Source organism: Macaca mulatta, chromosome 1 (assembly GCF_049350105.2).
Source record: "Macaca mulatta isolate MMU2019108-1 chromosome 1, T2T-MMU8v2.0, whole genome shotgun sequence".
NCBI classification, from domain to species: Eukaryota; Metazoa; Chordata; class Mammalia; order Primates; family Cercopithecidae; genus Macaca; species Macaca mulatta.
The window spans coordinates 205,904,004-205,927,289 of record NC_133406.1 but is presented as its reverse complement, the minus strand read 5'-3'; the positions used below and the strand labels follow the sequence as shown (position 1 = coordinate 205,927,289).

At 48.3% G+C, this 23,286-nt stretch overlaps 1 protein-coding gene across 1 annotated transcript in view; it reads right to left on the bottom strand.

The window, feature by feature from the left end:
* Positions 1–11,948, bottom strand: part of DLGAP3 (DLG associated protein 3) — a 64,434-nt gene extending 52,486 nt beyond the window's left edge. The window contains exon 1 of the mRNA XM_015134943.3: positions 11,756–11,948. The gene's annotated coding sequence lies outside the window, so the exon portion shown is untranslated. The remainder of the gene's footprint in view (positions 1–11,755) is intronic.
* Between the last annotated feature and the right edge of the window lie 11,338 nt (positions 11,949–23,286).

Below are 23,286 nucleotides of genomic sequence, written 5' to 3'. Positions count from 1 at the left end.
GTTTATCCCCATATGACAGAAATACATGACCATTTCACAGCACTTAGGCACCCATATCCGCTCAGGATCACTCACCAAATCCTCCCCAAACAAGAACTTTATCCATTGTTCCCAGATCCAGTACTACACCCAGGTGAGCCATGATGCTCCTTCTCTCTGGGGTTGACCAGGCCGTCCAGAGAGGGGAAGAAGGCTCAGCCTGCCTGTGATGGATGGAATTAATCTACTGAGCTGGAGAAACTAAATAATTAAATCCCTAATCACCCCCCAAGCCAGCCCAGGCCAATATAGCTGAGGGAGGGAGGGGGCTCGGAGGCCCAGACCAATATCCTAGAGAAAAGGAGGGGCTTGGGAAATGAGGCACAGGCAGAACCCTCTGGGGGGTCTCTCAGAGGAACTCTGCCAGCCAGGCATACAGACAGATAGACAGACAGGCAGGCATGGTTCTCCAGTGCCACAGGCTCCCTTTCCACATGGAAATGAAGCAGCTTGGGAAGACGGCCTGCCACCATCCACTGACACAGGGAGAGAGGAGGGGCAGAATCCTCCTTCCACCCTTCCGGAGCCCTTCCTGCCTCGCCTAGAGGGGTGTCCTGGGGGTCTATGGGGATGGCAAGCAGGACCCTCAGAGCGCCCAGGGTGGAGGCAGACAAGGGGTCTGCTCAATGCAGAGCTGATGTGGTCTCAGCCAGGCCTTGGCCCACCCCTGCCCCCCTGAGAACAAACTCAGCCTGGTGCAGATGGCAAGGGAGGACCCCTCCACACAGGTTCACCTGCTGCCCTTAGGAAGTGGGTCCAGCACGTGGCTAATAGGCTGAGGATGGGGCAGAGGCCCGGGCAGGGGGGCTCAGGAAATCAGCCGGGGAACAGGCCCCAGTCCGATTGGCTGAAAAGTGGGTCATTTTCCTTTTGAAAAATAGTGAGAAAATGGAGAAGTAGGTCGGGCTCTTATCCCCTCAGCCCCAGGCACCATCCCCGACTTGTGAGGTAAGGAGAGAGGGAGACGCCTGAACATGCCAAAGCCCCATATACCCTAGACCCTGGCCAGGACCCCACAGTGCGGGAAGCCAAGGTCATCATTACTCAGGACATCCAAGGACATGCACACTCCGAGGCCAGGGCTGGAACACCAGCCCCACCCTGCCCCAGGGATCTGGGGTGAAAGGAGCTAGGGCCGGGGCCAAGCTAGAGGGGTGGGGGCTCCGCACGCAGGACCCTGAGGAACCCCTCCCATCCCCGTGTCTGCTGTGAAACCTCCTCTCCTCTCTTCTCCTCCCTTTCCTCATCGTCCACGTGGGCAGAGTCGTTGCCATGACACCGCGGGCAGGTGGGCGGCTCTGGCGGCTGCTTCGGCCCAACCCCCATGCTTACAGCCCAGGTGGGAGGGGAGCGGCTGCAGCACCCTGGCCCCTAGCCCAGATGAGAGAAGAGAGAGGCAAGAGGCCCCCCTACACCCCTAGAGCCTGGAAGGGGCTCTATCACTGGCCTCTCAGTCATGAAGCAACCCAGCCCCGTGCTTGCAGGTCTGGGGAAGGAAGTGCCAAAGAGGATCTTAGGCCTTGACCACTCCCCTCCACCAGAGGTCCCTGGAGTGGCATGGGGTGGGGCAGACCCCCAACTCCCACTTCCTCCTTTTCTTAGCAGCTATCCTCCCAGCTTTCCCCACATACTATGTCTTAGTCTCTTCATGCTAGCAGCTGATTGGTCCTGCCTGAGGTTTAACCTCAGTTGCTCATTTTGCCACACAAGCTCAATTCTCCATGCTCTCTTGGGAGAAAGGAAAACAACCAGGCTGGGCTCAGTGACTCACGCCTGTAATCCCAGCACTTTGGGAGGCCGAGGTGGGCGGATCACTTGAGGTCAGGAGTTTGAGACCAGCCTGGCCAACATGGTGAAACCCCCATCTCTACTAAAAATACAAAAATTAGTCGGGTGTGGTGGCACATGCCTGTAATCCCAGCTACTCAGGAAGCTGAGGCAGGGGAATCGCTGGAACCCAGGCGGCAGAGGTTGCAGTGAGCTGAGATCATGCCACTGCATCCCAGCCTGGGTGACAGAGCGAGACTCCATCTAAAAAAAAAAAAAAGGAAAGGAAAGGAAACAACCAAAGTTGAGACACTCAGAGAAATTCCTCCCCTATTGCCAGATCACAAAATGTCTTATAGAAATGGGGATCCCTTCCTCTAGGTCTCCCTGTATACCTGAATTCACATCACAACCCTGGGGACAAATCATTCCTAAGTCCATACTTGGCTAAGGCATCCACACCACCAGGGTAGAGGACCAAGAGTGGAGCAGGAGAAGAAGGGAAGAAGGGAAGAGGTTGGGGCCAGGCATTAGAAGCTGCCTGAGGATGCTGTCCCGCCCCTACCATATCTGGCTTCAGGAAGTCTGGGCCATGCCTGAGCTTTCCATCTCTGAGCTCTCCGCAGCCATTCCCCTTCTCTCTACTCCTCTCACAGTCCACGTGCCTCTCTCCAAGTGTCTCTAAGTCTCTATCTGTGGCTCTGACCTCCTAAGACTATTCCCTTTGTTCAAGACCCAGCTCCCGACTCCTGTTCCCTACGGCAGGAGCCCTGCATCACTGACAGGGTGGAACCACAGAGACCCCTGCGTGGCAGGCCTCTGCAGCCTGGCTGGCCAGAATTAACATACATGGGATATTGGTGACAAGATCCAAAGGAAGGGAGAACTGCAGTCAGCATTAGCTGGAGGGTGTCCAGCCTGTCATGAGGTGTTCATGACATACATACCACACATACACATAAAGACACTTTTACTTTCTTCCTTAGCCTTCCCCTACTAAAACAGCAGATGTGATTAAAGTACAAGCACATGCATGTATATTTGTGCATGCATGTGTTTGTAGATTGTGTCTCCTTTTCTCCACCCCCACTGCTGGTGTTCTAGGTCAGGCCACTCTCATCCTAATTGCTCACCAAAGCTATGACAACAGGTTCCTAACTGGTCTCCCGGCCTTGCGTCTTGCTCCACCTTGATCCTTTCTCCTCACTGGCTGCCAACCATGTAAAATTTCTTTATTCAACAAATATGTATCGAGTGCCTACTCCAAGCTGAATACTCTTCTGGACACGGTAGATACAGCAATGAACAAAACAGATGAAGCTCCTGTGTTCATGAAGTTTATATTCTAGTGGAAAAAGAGGGATGATAAGCAAATATATAAAATAATGGTGGTGGCAAGTACTGAGATAAATAATAATAATAATAATGGAGTGAGGAGATAGAATGACAATGGGCTATTTAAGATAGACTATTGGGGAGGTCTTTCCAAATACGTGACTTTTGAGCAAAGACTTGAATACAGTGAGGAAGTGAGTTGCCTGCATATCTGGGGGAAGAGCATTTCAGGCTGAGGGGAAAAGCAAGGGCGATTGCCTCCACATGGAACTGTGCTTTTTATGGAACAGAAAAGAAGCCCACGTAGGAGTGGCCCCTGAGATCCAGGAGGTAATAGGGGGCTTTGCACACATAGCACTCATGTTGCTCAGGATGCACTACACTTTGGATTTCACTCTGAGTGAGATGGAAAGCAACTGGAAAGGAAAGATCTCATTTTACTCCGGCTGCTTTTTGGGGAAGAGTCTTTGGAGGTGGGGCTGGCAAGGGTGGAAGTGGGAAGACCATCTGGAATATTTCCTGTCACTGAAATACCCGTTCCCACAGTTGCTCACCTGGTAAGCACCTGTTCAACTTTTAAGCCTCAACTCAAAAGCCTCCCCTTCTATGGATCCTTTACCAAACCTTTCCCTTCCCCACTCCAGAGCCAACCTACCTCTCTTTAGGTCCCCAATCCCTCCAATGAACACTTAAGTGTACCTACCCTCCTTAACACTCTCCTTATTTGGTTCCAGGTCCTTTATCCTCCCAAGATTGCAAGTTATCCGAGGTCAGGGACCATCCCTAGTGCCCAACACAGCATGTGGCACATTAGAGGCATAAAATAACCACTGGTTGAATGAATGGATGCACTGGGTGAGGCACATGTGATGGGGAAGGATATGTTTGCAAGCTATTGTTAACCTGGATGAGTGAGATGCACAAATGTATGGCCATGGGTTGTAATCAGACAAATGTTAGCATATGCCCACATATTTCTGTATATTCTGTTCACATGTATATGTGTTAGCATGTATGTGCATGCTGACAAATCCCCATGTTGGTATAGACACTCCTGTAGATTTGTTAATGGATGGACATGTTAGAAAGTGCACCTATGTTGATATATCCCTATTATGGCACAGAGAAGTAATATGCTCATGTACCTGTACACGTGTATTGCTACGTGTTGTATGTGTGAGGCTTATGCACGCACTTGGGCTCCCCTCTTGCTCACTATCCCTTTCATCCACTAGGCCCAACTTGTTGGATTTTGAAACCTCTGTAGCAATGTTAATATTTAAGTTCCCATCCGCTTTCCCCACAGACAGCTCTGAGCACCACAGCATCTGAACAGCCTGAAGCCTGGATTTCTTACTCGGCTATCCCCAAGGCCTTATAGGTTTTCCCTCTGCAAACTCCTTTCATATGATGGAGAAAAGCTGGCTCCCAAGGACATGAGAATTTGAGAGACCTCAGAGAGCCTACTTTCTGGAGAAGAGCTACAAGTAGCAGGGTGATCAAGTTCAAGGTAATGGGAAGACACTTTTGGGTAGCCCAACATTCAGTCAGAATTGGTCTCTCTCTCTCTTTCTCACATTTATTCACAGGTTTGGCTCAACTTGTGTACATATATTCATATGTGGTTGATACGGTATGTATATGCATGCCCCACATACATGCTCACATGCATGCTTACACTCACACACATGCATTACTGGATAAGCACACCACACACACACACAGACACACACACTAGTTTAATTCAGTAATTTCCTTCTCATTCACATATATACATGAATGCATACATACAGTCATACATATATATACACACATTCACACTTATACAAATAAATGTGCTTATACACATATACACAGCATACTTACACATACTTATGGACATATACACAGTCATATACCCACTCACAGGCAGAAATACACATGCATGTCCATGGAGTCCCAGATCTTGCAGAGATATCCAGCCTCTCCCCTGGCTTCTATCCTGTCCACAAAGTTCGTATTCTTTCCAAGTACATCACAAGTTTGCGTTTGCTCTCTCCTCTTGCTAGTCTCCCACTTCTCTATTTGGAAAGTTGTTCCTGTTATCAATGAGATATACCCACTCCTGGACACATCCCATTCCCACCCACTCTCAGGGGGAAAAGAAACGTCACTTTTTTAAAAAGGGCTCTGTTATGCCCTCATCCCATGCCTAGAGAAACGAATATTTCCTCAGACAACCTTGGTAGGAGTAACAATAAAGTAGGTGTACCTCTTCAAACCCAGGAGACAATCCCCCCGTATACACAACCCCTTAACTCTAAAAAAGAAAGAATGAAAGAAAAGAAAGAGAAAGTATCAAGGCCAAAGGCCTTCCTCCCAGTACCTCTGGGTAAAAGTCTAACACTCTCAAACTCCAAAACAGTTATTGGGGCAGAGGAAGAAACAGTAAGGAAATTAACTGTGGGCACTGAAACCTCCTAGGACACCCCTTTTCTTCCCTAGAGGGCAACTTCATGATGAGTGAACCCCTCCCTTCCCAGCCTGTGGGCCCTGCCAAGGGAGAGGTTAGACCAGGGGGCTTAAAAATGTAAAGGGGGTGACCTGGGCTCAAATAACAAAAGAAGCAAGTATTTTAAAAACAGAAGCTGGGAAGGGAGCAGAGAGGCAAGCTGCAGACACCTCCTGGCAGGGAAGCAGCTGCTGGAACAGTGGATCAGGAAGAGCAGGACTCTCCAAGGGGCCAGGGAAAAGGGGGTGGACATCTAGCATTTCATGTGGGGGTGGAGGGGTGACTGCTTCAGGCAGGAGCAGCAGCTCCAAAGTAAAGTCTTATCAAAGCTGTTATGTAACCAAGGGAGCTGAGTGGAGCACAAACACCTCCCCTCCCCAAACAGGCACCCACACCCACACCCACCACCTCCCAGCACCCACAGCAGAGGAAAACTCAGCTCCTCCCAAGCAGCTAGAGAAGGCAGGAATCATCTTGATGAGTTACATCAAAAACATGATGGGTGAGGGGCTCCTTATGAACTACAAGTCACATCTGGGAAAGGATCAACTGGTTCAGTTTGAGGTCCCTAGATTCCTCTCCCTTTTCTTGAACTCTCTGCCACACCCAATTTTTGCCCAGTATTATCTGGAAACTGTCTCCTTCCTCTCCTCACAGGGAGGATCCCATTTGAATATTTGATTGTACTCTTGGGGATGGGAGGTGAAGCCACCATCAACTCTTCCTGCCTGTTATTCCCCTACAGACTCATCTGCATGTCCTGACATTTGACTCTCATCCCCCTGGGATGACAAGGGAAGGGACCTTGAGAAATAACTCCTTGCTCTATTCCCTTCACGGTTACAAAGACAGTGCATAAGATACAGATACTTGAAATGACCCTGACTCTAAGTAATAAGGAGAAAGATATCCAAGAGAACTAAAGACTGAGATCCAGACCTCATCCCTCCATTTGAATATTTTTTACTCCCCCAGATCTTCCTCTTTTCCCACTGCCCTGTCTCCAGTAGCCTCCTCCTTCTCTTCTCCATGGCACTGAACAACCCCACCCACTCCTTGAATCTTTTGCTTAAAAATCTTCCTCCCCAACAAAAAGTATCTCCCAAATGCTGCTCTGAGCTAGGTTTGGAAATGGACAGAACACAAGACAGGCTTGCAGAATATTTCAGTGTCCCCTGTCCCAAATCCCAAAGTATGGTGGCCAAGGGAATATCAAGCGGTCAATCAAGTGATCCTGAACTTCTGAGCTGTAACCACCCCACACCTAAGCAGAAAGACCCAAGTTCTCTTAATCCAGAAGCACCTTGAGCCTGAATTTCTGGGCCCCAGTAGGTGAAAGGCTGGTATCAATATCTCTGAGCTTGTTGCGCTAAAAAACGTTCCCAGGAGATGAGATCTCACAGGCACAAAATCATTCTCCAACTCTACCCCAATAATAACAGTAGGATGGTTTTGGAAGGGAGAGGAGGAACTGAAACAGCAAAAGGGGAGAGGGGCCCCTTGGCGGAAGGGTTCCTAAATACCACTAACAACTGTGAGACCTAAAACATAGGAAGAACCCCAAATACATATTTCCATCCAGGGACTGTGCCCTTGGAAAGTGGGTCATCTGGGAGAATTTTTCTAGTGAGCCCTTCCCACTGCCCACCGCCTTTCCACCATCGGGACCAAACGAAGCCTCATTCAGCACTCAGGACAGCTCCGAAGGAGCAAATCCCCGCCGAGTCCCATTCAGCACCCGGGACAGTTCCCAGCGACATTCCCGGCCCCGGTATTCAGAAACCCAGGCTGCCAGGAAGGAACAGGCTTACCCCACCACACACCCTCTTTAGAACAGAAGACCCTCTCCCCTGCCCCTCCCACTGTCGCTCCCATCCACCGGGGGCACCTGACAATCCCCCCCACCTTCCCTCTATGTCCCAAGAGAGAAAAGAAACCCAGACATGGGGCTTCCCTGAGCGAGCCTTGAGAGAGGACCCCACCCACCTTCCTTCAGCCCAGAGCCTCTCAACGCCACTCACAGCTGGTTCTAAAAACCACTTTCCTTCTTAATCACCACCCCAAAAATAAAAGAAATACTCACGTGGGGGCTTCCAGCCCTGCAGACAGATGTGGTGGGGGGAGGCAGAGAGAGGTAGCTCCCCAAACCCTGTTCTGAGCCCCCTTTCTGAAGGAGCCAGCTCCCATCTGGACTGGGGGGAGGAGAGACATGTGGAAGCACTGAGTGAGGGGAGGGGAGAGGGGAGAGGGGAAGAAGCAGGAGCGAGGGACTGCGGGGCGGGGGTGTCGAGATGGGGGCGAGGGAATCCTTTTTAATTGCATTCTCTCCCCATGTCTACATCAGCCCTGCAGGCTCAGCTCTTTAATATTTACACACAGGAAGAGGAGAGGATGAGAAAGAACAGAGAGTGAGGGGGGCAGAGACTACCTGAGCTCAAAGGGCATAGAAGCAGGGACCTTTGGGAGCTAGGAGCTTGGGTCCCCGACACCATCCCCAGCCCACTTCCACTCTGAGCTCTTGACTGGAAGGAAGAAGAAGGAACCCTGGGACCATTCTGTCCCTTTGTTAACAAGACACTTTGAAGCTGCATCAGAAAAAGATCAGATCCCCACCCACATACCTGGACACCCCCACAAACCCAGATTTCTTGGGTGCCTTATGTGCAGATGGTAGAGACAGTATTCAGGCACAAGCATGTTCTGAAGCTTGGAAGCATGTTTGCCTGTGGGCTGCTGTGTAAAAACACATGAACATGTCAGCTAGCATGTATAAGTTTATACAAGCATGTTCTGAGTGTTTTCACATGTTAACAGCGCACGCAATCATATACAAGCCTATGTAACCATATGTGTAAACCAGCTTCCAAGGAGCCTCCCCGCAGCTACAGTCCCAGGGACAAGGCCACCCACTTCTCCAGACTCCCTTATTCCCAGACCCCTCCCTCAAAGCCTCACTTTTTCTGTCTGTGACATGGGAAGAAGGGCTGGTAGGAAGAGATGCTGCATAGAGCCCAGGGGCCTGACAAGTTATTAGCAACGATGAGCTGGCAGCTCGTTACCATAACGATGGTGCCACTGCCTCACCCCAGCTCAAACCCAGACTCCCCAGACGGCAGGAGGCCCGCTGAGCCAGCAGCCTTCAGACTGGGGAGGGGCGGGGTGGATAAAGAGGAAATCAAGACATAATGCTTGCATAGTGGAGGGTACACAGCTGTTCTTCCAACCCCCACTGAGTGACAAAGCTTTGACTCTACCAAGTGGGAATGAAATCAGAATCTGGGAAGGTTTCCTGACCATGGGGATGGTAAGACCAGAAGGGGTCTTTGGAAGCTCCTCTAGGGAAAAGTTTTTATCATCATTTGCTCCCTTCACCACCTCACCCCCAAAAAACTAAAAAGCAACCAAATACGGGGCCCCTTGCTGAATTTCAGTCTCCCCACCTGTAATATGGGGGCAATCCCTTTATCATTTGTCCTAGACTCCTGGAAGATTTCATTAGAAAGGGTTTAGGGGTAACTACAGACCCTTCCTAAATCAGACAAGCCCCAGAAGTTTCTCTATTCATTAGGAACCCAATAAGGTAAGGAATAGTCCATCCAGCTAGAGGCAAAATGCATTGGAAATTGGGGAGGATGAAGGAAAACGAGCTTAGCCTGCTCGAGCCCCAACATCAGCTGGAAGAGATGATGTTAGGTGTCAGGCAGCCGCTGAAAGCAGGTACTAACACGAGAAAGTCTGGGAGTCTGGCCTGTAGCCAGGAATCAAGACAAGACAAGCCCATGGCCTACCTCGGTGGTGGGTGTGGCTAGGAATCCCCATCCCCAGCGACATCTGTAGCGCCCTCTCTTTGGCAAGGAGTCCCAAGTTGAAAGATGTACAGCCTTAGGCTTTTTGAGTCTTCATTTCTTTTCCAAAAATCCCCTGTACTCAGCTCTGATGGGGGTGGGGAGAGTTCAGGAATAGAAGGCAACATGGAGGATTGCAAAGTTCCTGGTCTAAGATTAGCCTAGGAACCCACAAATTTGTTGTGTGACCTTGGGCAAATCCGCTCCCTTCTCAGGGCTTCAGAGTCCCCAGTTTGTAATGAAGACATTGGACCAAGTCAATTCTAAGGTTCCTCTCCTGGCCATCATTCTACAGCTACATACAAGCTCACTCCTTGGATGTGAGCCCCCTGGCACAAAATTCAGTGGGCCCTGCCTGCCAGATCAGTGGGGCAGTGGCGGGTGGGAGATGCGGGGGCTGTATGTGAGGCCGTTCATCCTATGTTCATGTTCCTTTTAGAAACACCTGCCACCCTAGCCCTCCCAGCTCCCTTTTTAGACCCTGATTCACTGCCAGCTCACGAAGCCTCTCCCTCCCCTCCCTCCTCTCTTTTCCCCCCCTCTCTCTTTTAGGCATTGGCAGCTGGGTGCAGAAGTAGCCCCAGCATTCAGGGAATGCTGCGCAGAGGTAGAGGGCAGTGCCCCCAGGGTCAGAGAGAGCACACCAGGAAGTACCACTCTCTAACCTTGGCCCAGCCCAGTGCTTTGGGTCACTGAAAGACCTGGGCTGAAGTCTTTCTGTACCACTGACTAGCAGTGTGTGGTTGTGGGAAATGCAATTCATTTCTCAAGCCTCAACATCCTCATCTGTAAATCGGCATTATATTTGGTTGAACCATGTGAAATTGCTGTTTTTGTAGGTTAAATAAAAACAGTTGAATATTGGCAATTTCATATGGCTTAACGTGATACCTGTCCTGCTTGCTTCCCAAGGCTGTTGGGGAAATAAGAAGAGTTCAGAGGGCAGCATTTTCAAAAGCCCTGAACTAATATGAGGGCATTATTTTATTATTATTACTTCAAAGAGCTTAGTACAGACCCACCCGGAGCCAGTGGACTGAACCAATGACCCAGAACTTGAAGGCTTGGGACTTGGAAGTCTGGGAGAGCGCCACCTGCTCTGATGACTAACAGGGCAGACGCTTCCACCTGGCCTCCTCATCTCCTAGCTCTAAAAGGCCCTCGATGAAGCATTATTGAGATGACACAAGTTCCCAGGCCCCCAAAAGGAGAAGCAGCACACACAGGCACATACTCCAGCTCACCCCAGATCCCCCCTCCCACCCACCAGGGACCTCAGCATGCAGGAAGGACATGACCAACAACATCCCAGAGGGCACCCCCTGAGGTAGGTGAAGGTAGAGACTAAGATGGGGAGTGCCACATAGCTCTTGCCTGAATGAAGGGTCAGGGGTCCCCAGAGAAGGGGGGATGATCTGACCTCGGAAAAGTCTCATCTCCCTGTCCTATATCCCACCAGGAATGGGAGGACGGTGGGGGGACAAAGCACAGGTGTGGGTGATTCAGAGTTAACTGTGCTCAGATACACTCTCTCTCACAAAGCCAACGCACGCGCGCACACTCGCACACACACACACACACACACAGTCACACAGGGCAGATACCGGGACCCACTCACAGAGATAGTCACACCGGCACACACATCCATTCACACACTCACAGAGACACACACGGGGACAACACACACTCATTCACTCACATGTCCACAGATACATACACAGTACCACCCTCCACACTCACGCTGCATACACCCACTAACATGCACACACACTCTCGCCCACAGTGGCACACGCACACACGGCATACACTCACCGGCACACACAATCACCCACAGACCCACACAGTGACACACTCGGCACAGACACACAGCGACACGCACTCACATTCACACACCTGCAGAGGAAACTTCTCTCCGGATCTCCCCAACACTACGACTTCCCCCCCCCAACCAGCGGGCTACTCCCTCCCAGACCCAAGCCTCCAGCCGGGCGAGGGCTGGGCCGGGGCTGGCCTGCCCCCGCGGCACTGACCGGGAGAGTGGGTCCGCGGTCCGCGTGGTCCCCGCCCGCCCCTCGGGTCTGGCCCGCTGGCAGCCAGGCTGGGGCAGGAGCGGGGGCAGCCGAGGAGGCCCAGCCCCTCCCCCCTCCCGGGGCCGGGAGCCGAGGCCGCTGGAGCCCGGGGCGTGGGCGGCGCCCGGGCCGCAGCCGGGCCGAGCCTGGGGGGCGCTGCAGAGGGCGCCACAAGCGCGGCCCCGTCCCCACTCCTCCCCGCGGCTTACCTGGCCCGGCTCGGGCTACGGCCGGGTTACATGGTGCCAGCGGCCCGGGCCGGGGGCGTTGCGGCGTTGGGCAGGCGGGCAGGGACCGGGGCCCGGCACTGCGGAGCCCCCAGCTGAGGGGCCGCGCCGGCTGCGGAGCCCCGAGCGAGCGCCGAGCGGCAGCGGGCGCGGGAGCGGGAGGCGGCCAAGCCACGGAGGCTGGATTTCCCGGGGACCGGGAAGGGGAGGCGGGGGGGATCCCGCCCGCGCGCTCCGCCCCCGCCCCCGCCCCCGCGCAGGGCGACCGAGCCGGGAGAGGGAGAGGGAGAGGGAGGGGGACCGAGCTCCTCGCCCCCGCGCGGACCCAGGAGAGCCGAGGTCGCCGCCCGCGGGCGGCCGCCGGGGTCCCCGAGGAGCGCCCACCTCGCTCAGCGACGGTGCTGGGGGCGCCCAGCGTAGGTGCAGGAATGAGATCCCCCTCCCCGGGGACCCAGGAACAGGCACCCGAAGTGTCACGGCCACGCACAGCCGACCTGGGCACAGGGACCCAAGCCCGGCGGCGGGCGGGCGGGCGGCCGGGGGCCAGCTTAGCCTCACTGACCGGGTCTCGCCCCCCGCCGAGGCGCAGTCACGCCCTGAATGTCACACACAGCTCCCAGGCCCGTCCGCTTAGGAGACTCTCCTTCGGGCTTTCCCAGTCGGCCGCCCGACCTCAGCTCCTGGCCTGGGGTCAGGGGGCCCCCCTTCTTCTGCCCCAGCCCCTGCCAGGATGGGGCGCTGTGCCCGGCCTCGGAGTCGCTGGCAGGCATCCCCCACCCACAGTCCGTACAGCCGAGGCATCCCCAGTGTGGAGGGAGAGCCCCGCTGTACCTGCAGCCTGTGCTGGGCCCCCCCCCCCCCGTGCCCACTGTGCCCGCCCGCCTGTGGGCCCTGAGCCTGGGATTGTGCCGTGGCGGTGTCGGGGTCGGGGGAAAGGGACTGTTCGAAGCACAGCTGGAGGCTGCGGAGCCCGGACACAGGCTGCGGGAGCCGAGAGGCGGAGAGCTGACTGCAGCAGTCCCCTGGCTTGAATCCGTCTTGGCGCCCAGAGCGATGCTGTAATGGGGGGGGAGGGGGCCGCGGTGGGGAAGCCGCAGGGGGAGGGGCTGAAGACGTGGGGGAAGGGGTGGCTCCGGATTCTGGCTTTCCAGGGTGCGTGTGAGGGAACACTGCCTCCGGCGCTGAAAGTTGGGGTGGAGGTTCAGTGGGCCCTCTTCTCTCCTCTACCTTTTCCGATCTTGAAAGCTTGGGGTGGTGAGGTGTGGGCTTGGGAGGCTTGGGAGACTGTCCACCTCTCTAGGAACATACCTTGGAGTTGTTCTGATTCAACGGCCCCCACCCTGCACCCCAACAACTTCCTGCTCTCTGTTTCCTTGTGGAGCCACCGGCTCTCCTCCCTGTATAAAGGGGGAAACCGAGGCAGGGGACGGAGAAGCTAAAGACCCAGAAGAGCTACAACTGGGAGCCAAGACCTCTTTTCCTCAGGGAGATGATGTTTTAAGATGCCACATTACATTAAATAACATAAGGGGCTTGGAGAGCCCTCCTCCCAAGGGAGACCTAGAAGTCTGGTAAGAGACTAGTAGATTGGTCACCTACCCTGCTGCTCACAAGAACAGTTGATTGTCTCTTCAATCATGAACTGAGGTTGCAGACCATTTCCAGCCCAGGGTTCAGTCAAGAGCAGATGTCAGAGAAAATAAGAGAGAAAGTTGTTCCCAGGAACCTACTTTAGAACTGAAGGAAACATCTCACTTTCCGTGGAGCATAAGAAGAGCCCTCAGGCCTAGCGTGGTGGCTCACGCTTGTAATCCTAGCACTTTGGGAGGCCGAGGGAGGCAGATTACCTGAGGTCAGGAGTCCAAGACCAGCCTGGCCAACATGGTAAAACCCCGTCTCTACTAAAAATACAAAAAATTAGCCGGGTGCAGTGGCACGTGCCTGTAATCCCAGCTACTCAGGAGGCTGAGGCAGGAGAATTGCTTGAACCCGGGAGGCAGAGATTGCAGTGAGCTGAGATTGTGCCACACTGCCGCCTGGGCAACAGAGCCAGACTCAGTCTTAAAGATTAAAAAAAAAAAAAGAACAGCCGACAGCCAGGCGCAGTGGCTCACGCCTGTAATCCTAGCACTTTGGGAGGCTGAGGCAGGCGGATCACCTGAGGTCAGGAGTTCGAGATCAGCCTGGCCAACATGGTGAAACCCTGTCTCTACCCAAAATACAAAAATTAGTCCGGTGTGGTGGCGGGCGCCTGTAATCCCAGCTACTCAGAGGCTGAGGCAGGCGAATCACTTGAAACCGGGAGGCAGAGGTTGCAGTGAGCTGAGATCGTGCCATTGCACTCCAGCCTGGAACTCCGTCTCAAAAAAAAAAAAAAAGAACAGCCATCACAGAGGATGCTAAATAGCACCACGGTGTTTTCGCAGTTCTAAGACCTGTATTTTGTAAACTATTCTGAAACTGGAAAGCATCTTATAATAAACGAGGACATTTAATATGACTCTTCTACCTTTCTGTTAAAGCTATCAGAGTTGGTGCATTTTAGAATTGAGAACATGATGTTATTTTCATTTGTTCATTCAACAACCCTTTACTGATTATACCTGGCACCTTGCTAGCCTCTTGGGGGCATACAGATTAATCAGACAGGCTTACCTTAGGCAGTGTTCTCTCATAGCCATCCAGTGATTAGTAAGGGAAATGGAGATGTAAACCAATAATTACTATACGGGCCAGCTTCATGGGATTGTGACCTGTGCAGTTGTACAGAACCCCACATGTAGAAGGGCATCACTCTTAGTAGAATATTCTGCTGTCACTGTCTTAAAATTGTTAATAATTTTTGAACAAGGGGCTCACCCTGGGCCTAGCTCTGCCTAGGTGAAGAGGACAGACAAAGAAGCACAAAAAGCTGGGTGCGGTGGCTCACTCCTATAATCCGAGCACTTTGGGAGGCGGAGGCAAGCAGATCACCAGGTCAGGAGATCGAGACCATCCTGGCTAACACGGTGAAACCTTGTCCCTACTAAAAATACAAAAACAAAATTAGCCGGGCATGGTGGTGGGCACCTGTAGTCCCAGCTACTCAGGAGGCTGAGGCGGGAGAATGGCGTGAACCTGGGAGGTGGAGCTTGCAGTGAGCAGAGATAATGCCACTGCACTCCAGCCTGGACGACAGAGCAAGATTCCATCTCAAAAAAAAAAAAAAAAAAAAGCACAAAAGCAGCATTTGAGTGGAGTCTCAAAGATTGGGAGAGAGACTTTCAGGTAGACAGTCACATGTGCAAAGACAGAGACTCACCCAGTGTCAGACAGTATGACAGGTGCCTTGTTTGATCTTCCCACTGAAAACATGATAAATAGCAAAACAAAACAAAACAAAAATAAAGTAATTTTTATTAAAACACAATAAAGAAGAGAATATATATGTATAAATATGATATTTTTTAATATTCTTAAATGTATCAATGTGCTGGCAAGAAAATAAGAATCACTCCAGCCAAAATCTAGGTAAAGGCAGAACCAGAGAAGTAAGCAGAGCACTGAAGCCAACTTTAGTCTTGGGGGCTGTGATAGATGAGTTGCAAAAAGAGCACCAATTCTCTGCCTCCACCTGAATCCATCTCCTTTGCCCTGTGACTTTGCAGCTCCCTGCATCAAGAGGTGGACTCTTTGGAACAAGGATCTCTGAGGAGGAAAAAAAAAGCGGCAGACCCTGCTTTCCCACCCCTTAAATCTGAGTGGACTTGTAACTTGCTTTCGCCAGTGGAATCTGGAAGAAATCATGGTGTGCCAGTTCCAAGCTTAGGCCTTCAGAGACATGAATACTTCTACTCTTTCTTTTGGTCTCCTGCCTTCACTATAAGAACAAGCCTCAAGCCTGCGACAGCTGGAGGATGAGTGACAAGGTGGAAGAGAGCTGTGCCATCACAACCGTCCCAGCTAAGATCATCATGGACCAGCCTGTAGCCAGCAGATCTCCAAACATGTGAGAGAGCCCAGGCAAGAGCAGCAAAGATATCTACCTGTCCACAGCTGACTGCAGACACATTAGTGAGACCAGCTGAATGAGAAGAACCGTCGAGCCAATTTGAAGACTCTTGAGCAATAATGAATACTCATTAATTTAAGATACTGAGCTTTGGTATGGTATGGTATTATGCCACAATATTATGGCACTTAGTAACTAATACAGAGTCATTTGCTGACAGATGAAATTTAACTTCAGTTTTCATGATCTCTCAGGGCACCAGAGATAGAAGATAAAACCCCAGTCTGCCCAACATGGTCACATACTCCCCTGTATAAGCTTAGAACCCCAAAGGGCTGTACTCTCAATGTACAGGAGAGCTAGAAAAAACTCACCCCATCCCCAAACCTAGGAAATTGTAAGAAAATTGCATGCTTTAATCCTCAGCAGTAGTAATGAGTGTAGAAAGGAAGCATTACCTCCTGAGTATCCATTACTACAAGTTAGATTTCACACCATATGCAGTCAGATCCACTCTACCTAGAGGATCTGGAAAAACTCAAGCCAATAATTTGGTATAAAATGTACCAGACTGGTAGTGCCTCAGGTGCCCAGCAGAAGCAAATGTAAATCTTTGTCTCGGGCCTCAAATAATTTCCACAGATAAAATTCCAAAGAAAATGAATGACTCACAGTTAAATGTCTATCACTGAACAAGGAAACATGGCACTGTAAACAAGAAACAATGTGATTATTCATTTTTATGTGTTAACTTGACTGGGTTAAGAGATACTCAGATAGCTGGTGAAACATTATTTCTCAGTATGTCTGTGAGGATGTTACCAGAAGATATTAGCATTTGAATCAGTAAACTGAGTACAGATCCAACCTCATCAGTGTAAGCAGGCATCATCCAATCCATTGAGGTCCCAGATAGAGTGAAAAAGGCAGAGCACGGCAAAGCTGCTTTCTTCTTGAGCTGGGATATCCATCTTCTCCGGCCCTTGGACGTTAGAGCTCCTGGTTCTCAAGCCTTCAGCCTCAAACTGAGAGTTATACCATTGTCTGCCTCAATTCTCAGGCCTTTGGGCTCAGGCTGAATTACACCAATGGCTTTCCTGGTTTTCCAGCTTTCAGACAGTATATCGTTGGACTTCTTGGCCTTCATAATTGTGTGAGCCAATTCCCCTGATAAATCCCCTTCGATATGTCTACATATAGACCACTGGCTGTTTCCTGGAGAACCCTAACTGATACAACCAGCAAAAACAACACATAGTAGAAAAATACCTGCAAATAACAACTAATAGTATTATGAGACACAGAATATAAAATAACTATGTTGAGTATATTTAGAGAAATAAAATAATCTTGCTCCTTTGGCTTATTTTTCTTGTCTTACTGTGCTGGCTGGGTCCTAGAGTACAATGTTGGATAGAAGTGGTGATGGTGGGTATATTTGTCATGTTCATAACTTTAATGTTTCTGATAGTTCTTCTTTAGGATGACATTTATTATAGGGTTTTTGGAGACCCCTCTTGATCAGGTGAATGAAGTTCCACTTGATTTCTAATTTACTGAGAGTTTTTATCAAATGTATGTTGAAATTCATCAAAGGCTGGATCTTTTCACTTGATCATATAATGTGTTCAATTATATTTAGAGATTTTCCTAATATTAAATTTTACTTTCCTGGGATAAACTCAACTCACTCATAGAATGTTATGATTTATTTTACATAGATAATATCATCAGACTCAATCTGCAAATATTTTATTTTGGATTTTTGCATCTATATTAATAAACAAAAATAAGTCTGACATTTTCCTGTCTTTGTTATCTATGATTTGGCATCTAGGTTAGTCTAGCTTTGTAGAATGAGTTGGGGGAGTTTTATCTCTTTTCTTTTTTTTTCTTTTTTTTCTTTTTTTTTTTTTTGAGAGAGAGTTTCACTTGTGTTGCTCAGGCTGGAGTGCAGTGGTGCGATCTCGGCTGACTGCAACCTCCGTCTCCAGGGTTCAAGCGATTCTCCTGCCTCAGCCTCCCAAGTAGCTGGGATTACAGGCGTGTGCCACCATGCCCAACTAATCTGTAGCCGTGCCCAGCCACCTCTTTTCTTTTTCTCTGAAAAAGTTTGTGTAAGACTGGAATGATCTGTTATTTGTAAGTTTTTGTGAGATTTGTGTAAGACATGTGTTTCATCTGTAGAAATGGTGTTTATTCATTAATTTTTTTTTCCTATTGCTTCTATTTCCTTAGCAGGATATATTAGTCTGTTCTCACGCTGCTGTAAATTACCCAGTTCTCATCGAGACCGGGTAATTTATGAAGAAAAGAGGCTTAATTTACTCACAGTTCTGCAGGCTGTACAGAAAGCATGACTGGAAGCCCGCAGGAAACTTACAATCATGGTAGAAGGCAAAGGGGACATGAGCATGTCTTCATGTGTAGGAGCAGGAGAGAGAGACAGCAAAGGGGGAAGTGCTATACACTTTTAAACAGCCAGATCTCATGAGAACTCACTGTCGTGAGAATGGCAAGGGGGAAATCCACTCCCATCATCCAATCACCTCCCACCAGGCCCCTCCCCCAACACTGCAGATTACAATTCAACATGAGATTCGGGTGGGGACACAGAGTCAAACCATATCACAGGACTATCTAAAGTACTAGTTCAGGCTTTCTATTTTTTCAACCACTTCTAATAAGTTGTGTTTTTTTTGTTTTGGGGGGTTTTTGTTTTTTTTTTTTTTTTGAGACGGAGTCTCGCTCTGTCACCCAGGCTGGAGTGCAATGGTGCCATCTCAGCTCACTGCAAGCTCCGCCTCCTGGGTTCATGCCATTCTCCTGCCTCAGCTTTCCAAGTATCTGGGACTACAGGCGCCTGCTGCCACGCCCGGCTAGGTTTTTTTTTGTATTTTTAGTAGAGACGGGGTTTCACCGTGTTAGTCAGGATGGTCTCGATCTCCTGACCTCGTGATCCGTCCGCCTCGGCCTCCCAAAGTGCTGGGATTACAGGCGTGAGCCACCGCGCCTGGCCATACGTTGTGTTTTTAAAGGATATGTCTATTTTGTCTAAGTTTTCAAATATATTGCCATAAAGTTATTATAAAATTATTCTATCATTTAAATATATGCTTTACCTATAATTATGTCCTCCTTTATAAATATTTATTTGTACTTGCTTTCTTTTCTTGATTCACATTGCCAGAGATCCATATTTTAATCATTTTAAAGAATTAGGCCAGGTGTGCTGGCTCACACCTGTAATCTTAGCACTTTGAGAGGCCAAGGTGGGTGGATCATTTGAGGTCAGGAGTTTGAGACCAGCCTGGCCAACATGGTGAAACCCCCGTCTCTACTAAAAATACAAAAATTAGCCGGGTGTGGTGATGGGTGCCTGTAGTCCCAGCTACTCAGGAGGCTGAGGCAGGAGAATCGCTTGAATCCGGGGGACAGAGGTTGCAGTGACCTGAGGTCGCACCACTGCACTCTAGCCTGGGTGACAGAGCAAGACTCCTTCTCAAGAAAAAAAAAAAGAATTAGGCCAAGTGTGGTGGCTCACACCTGTAATCCTAGCACTTTGGGAGGCTAAGGTTGTGAGGATTGCTTGAGCTCAGGAGTTCAAGACCAGCATGGGCAACATAGTGAGACCCTGTCTCTATTCAAAAAGAAAAAGAAAAAATCAAATGCTTAGCTTCCTAACTTTGTTGATTTTCTCTGTTGTATCTTTTCTAATTTGTTGATTCTGCTCTCATTTTTATTATCTACTTCTTTCTACGTCCTTCGGGTTTACTCATTCTTTAAGAAATTGCTTAAGTTGAAAATATAATTCCTTAATTTTCAGCTTTTCTTCTTTTTTAATATAAATATGTAAGGCTATAAACTATCTTTAAAGAACTGTTTTCACTGCATCTCATGTTTTCATTATCATTTAGTTCTAAGTATTTTTAAATCCATATTATGATTTTTTTGACCTATGAGTTATTTGGAAGTGTATTTTTCATTTCTAGATAGTAGCATTTAGTTTATATTTTTGTTATTAACTTCTTTTTTTTTTTTTTTGAGACGGAGTCTTGCTCTGTAGCCCGGGCTGGAGTGCAGTGGCGTGATCTCGGCTCACTGCAAGCTCCGCCTCCCGGGTTTACGCCATTCTCCTGCCTCAGCCTCCCGAGTAGCTGGGACTACAGGCGCCCGCCACCTCGCCCGGCTAGTTTTTTGTATTTTTAGTAGAGATGGGGTTTCACGGTGTTAGCCAGGATGGTCTCGATCTCCTGACCTCGTGATCCGCCCGTCTCGGCCTCCCAAAGTGCTGGGATTACAGGCTTGAGCCACCGCGCCCGGCCTGTTATTAACTTCTAACTTAATTGAATTGTGATCAAAGAATCTTGCCTGTATGGTACTTATTCCTTGAAGTTTGTTGAAACTTGCTCTGTGACTAGTATGTGATCAAGGTTTGTAAATGCTCTGTGTGTGTTTGCAGCTGTCAGTCTCCAAGGCGGCTTCATTTACTCTCATCTCATTGTATGTCTGGCCTTGGGTAGCCTCCTCCCACACTGGATAATAGGGCTAATATGTACAAGCAATAGAATTTGCAGAAATGACAGTGTATGACTCCTGAGGCTAGATCATAAAATACATTGCCGCTTTCACCTTGCTGTCTGAGGTAGTTCAATAGCTAACTCTGGGAAGCTAGCTGCCATGTCATGAAGACACTCAAGCAGACCTACATGGGGCAGAACTGAGCCCTCCTTCTGAGGCAGGAAGTGGGACTCAACTCCAGAGGTGGGGACACGGGACCAAATAGACAACTATCTAAAACAGGGCTGCGGCAGAAGCAGCTTTCTATAAGACATGCCCCCCACAGTGTGCCATGTCAGTTTACCATTGCACCCAGATGTTACTGTCCCTTTCCACGGCAATGACCTGACCTGGCAACGAATCCAGAAGTTAACACCTTTTTCCTAGAAATGTCTGCATAAACTGCCCCCTAATTTGCACATAATTAAAAGTCAGTATAAATATGAGTGCACAACTGCCTCTCAGCTGCTACTCTGGGCACACCGCCTATAGGGTAGCCCTGCTCTGCAAGGAGCAGCACCTCTGCTGCTACTGTGCACGGCCCATTCAATAGAAGTTGTTGTCTAACACCACCGCTAGCCCTTGAATTCCTTCCTTGGTGAAGCCAAGGACCCTCCTGGGCTAAGCCCCTATTTGGAGGTTCATCTGTCCTGCATCACTTCTAGTCATTAGCACCAACCTTGTGATTATGTGAGTGAGTCAGTTTGACAGCAGATCCTTGAGCTCCAGTCAAGCCATCAGATGACTGCAGCTCCTGACAACATCTCTCTGAATTTCATGAGAAATCTTAAGCCAAAACCACCAAACTAAGCCACTCTTAAATTCCTGACCCATAGAATCTGAGAAATAATAAATACTTGTAGTTGTTTTACACTACCAAGTTTCCACAGCAATTGGACAACTAAGACAATTCTGGAGAAGATTTTGTAGTCTCTGACCGTAAAAAGCAGAATTATGTATATGTTAAGCCTCTGTTTTTCAGTTTCATTGTTCATATGTTCAACATATTTACCAAATTTCTGTTTGACCTATCAACAACTTTTAAAATGTGTTGAAATCTCCCACCATGGTGGAGGATTTGTCTACCTCTTGTCTATGGTAGCCCTATTAAATTTTCTTTATATATTTTAATGATACTTTATTAGGTGCATGCATATTAGGTTTAAAAAAGGAAAAAAAATAAAATTATCATTATTTTCAGATGACACAAAATTCACCTGGAAAATAAAAAAGAATCTAAACAGATCGTTAGAGTACTCGTACTTGCCAAGGAATCTGGATAAAATATCAACATACAAAAGTCATTTGCATGTTTATATTTGCACAATAATAAAACATAATTTTTAAAAGCATACCACTTACAATCATTACAAAAAGTTATATATTTAATAATAAATATAATGAAAGATGAATAAAATTATGAATATTTACTGAGTCATTTTTAAATACTTAGTAAGTGGAGAGATACTTCACATTCGTGTATTTAAAAATTATAATTTGCAATGATGTCAGTTCTTCCAATATTAATCCCTAGATTCAATGCAATTTCAATCAAAATACATGCAATTTGATAACCTGATTCTGAAATTAGTATGAAAAAGTTAAGAACCAGGAACTAAGTTACAATTTTTTAACCTTTTATCATGACAAATTTCAAACATAGTTTTTAAATAGAATAGAAAAATATCTCCCCATGTGTTTTTTACCCAGATTCAATGATGATAAACTCTTAGCCAGTTTTGTTTAATCTATGCATATATTATATATATATATTTTTTTTGTTTGTTTGTTTGAGATGGAGTCTTGCTGTGTTGCCCAGGCTGCAGTGCACTGGTGCTATCTCAGCTCACTGCAACCTCCGCCTCCAGGGTTCAAGTGATTTGCCTGCCTCAGCCTCCTGAGTAGCTAGGACCACAGGTGGGCACCACCATGCCCAGCTAATTTTTGTATTTTTAGTAGAGACAGGGTTTCACCATTTGGCCAGGCTGGTCTCAAACTCATGACCTCAGGTGATTCACCTGCCTTGGCCTCCTAAAGTGCTGGGATTACGGACGTGAGCCACCATGCCCAGCCATAATCTGTATTTTCTACTCTTCCCCTCTTTGTACTATTTTGAAGCAATTGCTAAACATAGTACTTTATCGATAAATATTTTAGTAGCTATCTCTATAATAAAAGAGATTTTTGTTAAGCATAATCACAATACTATTACCACATCTAAAAATTTTAATAATTTCTTAATATCATAATATCATTAAATATCTAGTTAAATATCCAATCAAATTTCTCTGATTCTTCTTATACATTGCAATCAATTGATGTCATCTAAGTCTTTATTTTTTTTCTGAGACGGACTCTCACTCTGTTGCCCAGGCTGAAGGGCAGTGGTGCAATCTCGACTCACTGCAACCTCCGCCTCCTGGGTTCAAGCAATTTTCCCACCTCAGCCTCCCCCATAGCTGGGATTACGGGCATGCGTCACCACACCCTGTTAAGTTTTGTATTTTTAGTAGAGATGGATTTCACCATGTTGGCCAGGCTGGTCTCGAACTCCTGACCTCGAATGATCCACCCACCTCAGCCTCCCAAAGTGCTGTGATTACAGGCGTGAGCCATGGCTCCCGGCCCACTTAAGTCTTTTTTAATCTGTGGGTTTCCTCCTTTTTTATTCCAGCAATTGTACTTGTTGAAGAAACCAAATTGCTTATCCTGAGAATTTCCCAGTTTGGGTTTTGCCTCTGAAGTTTTATCATATTTCTCTATCCCCTATATTTCCTGTAAATTTGTAATTCGTTTTAGAGATTTGATCAGATACAGGTTCAATTTTTAGGCAAGATTTCATTAGTAATGTTGTATATTTCCATTAGTAGATATATCTTACATATCTTTTGAGTAATGGTTGCATAGATATACATACATGTAAATTTTCATCAATCAATACATTTAAGATTGTACATTAGGT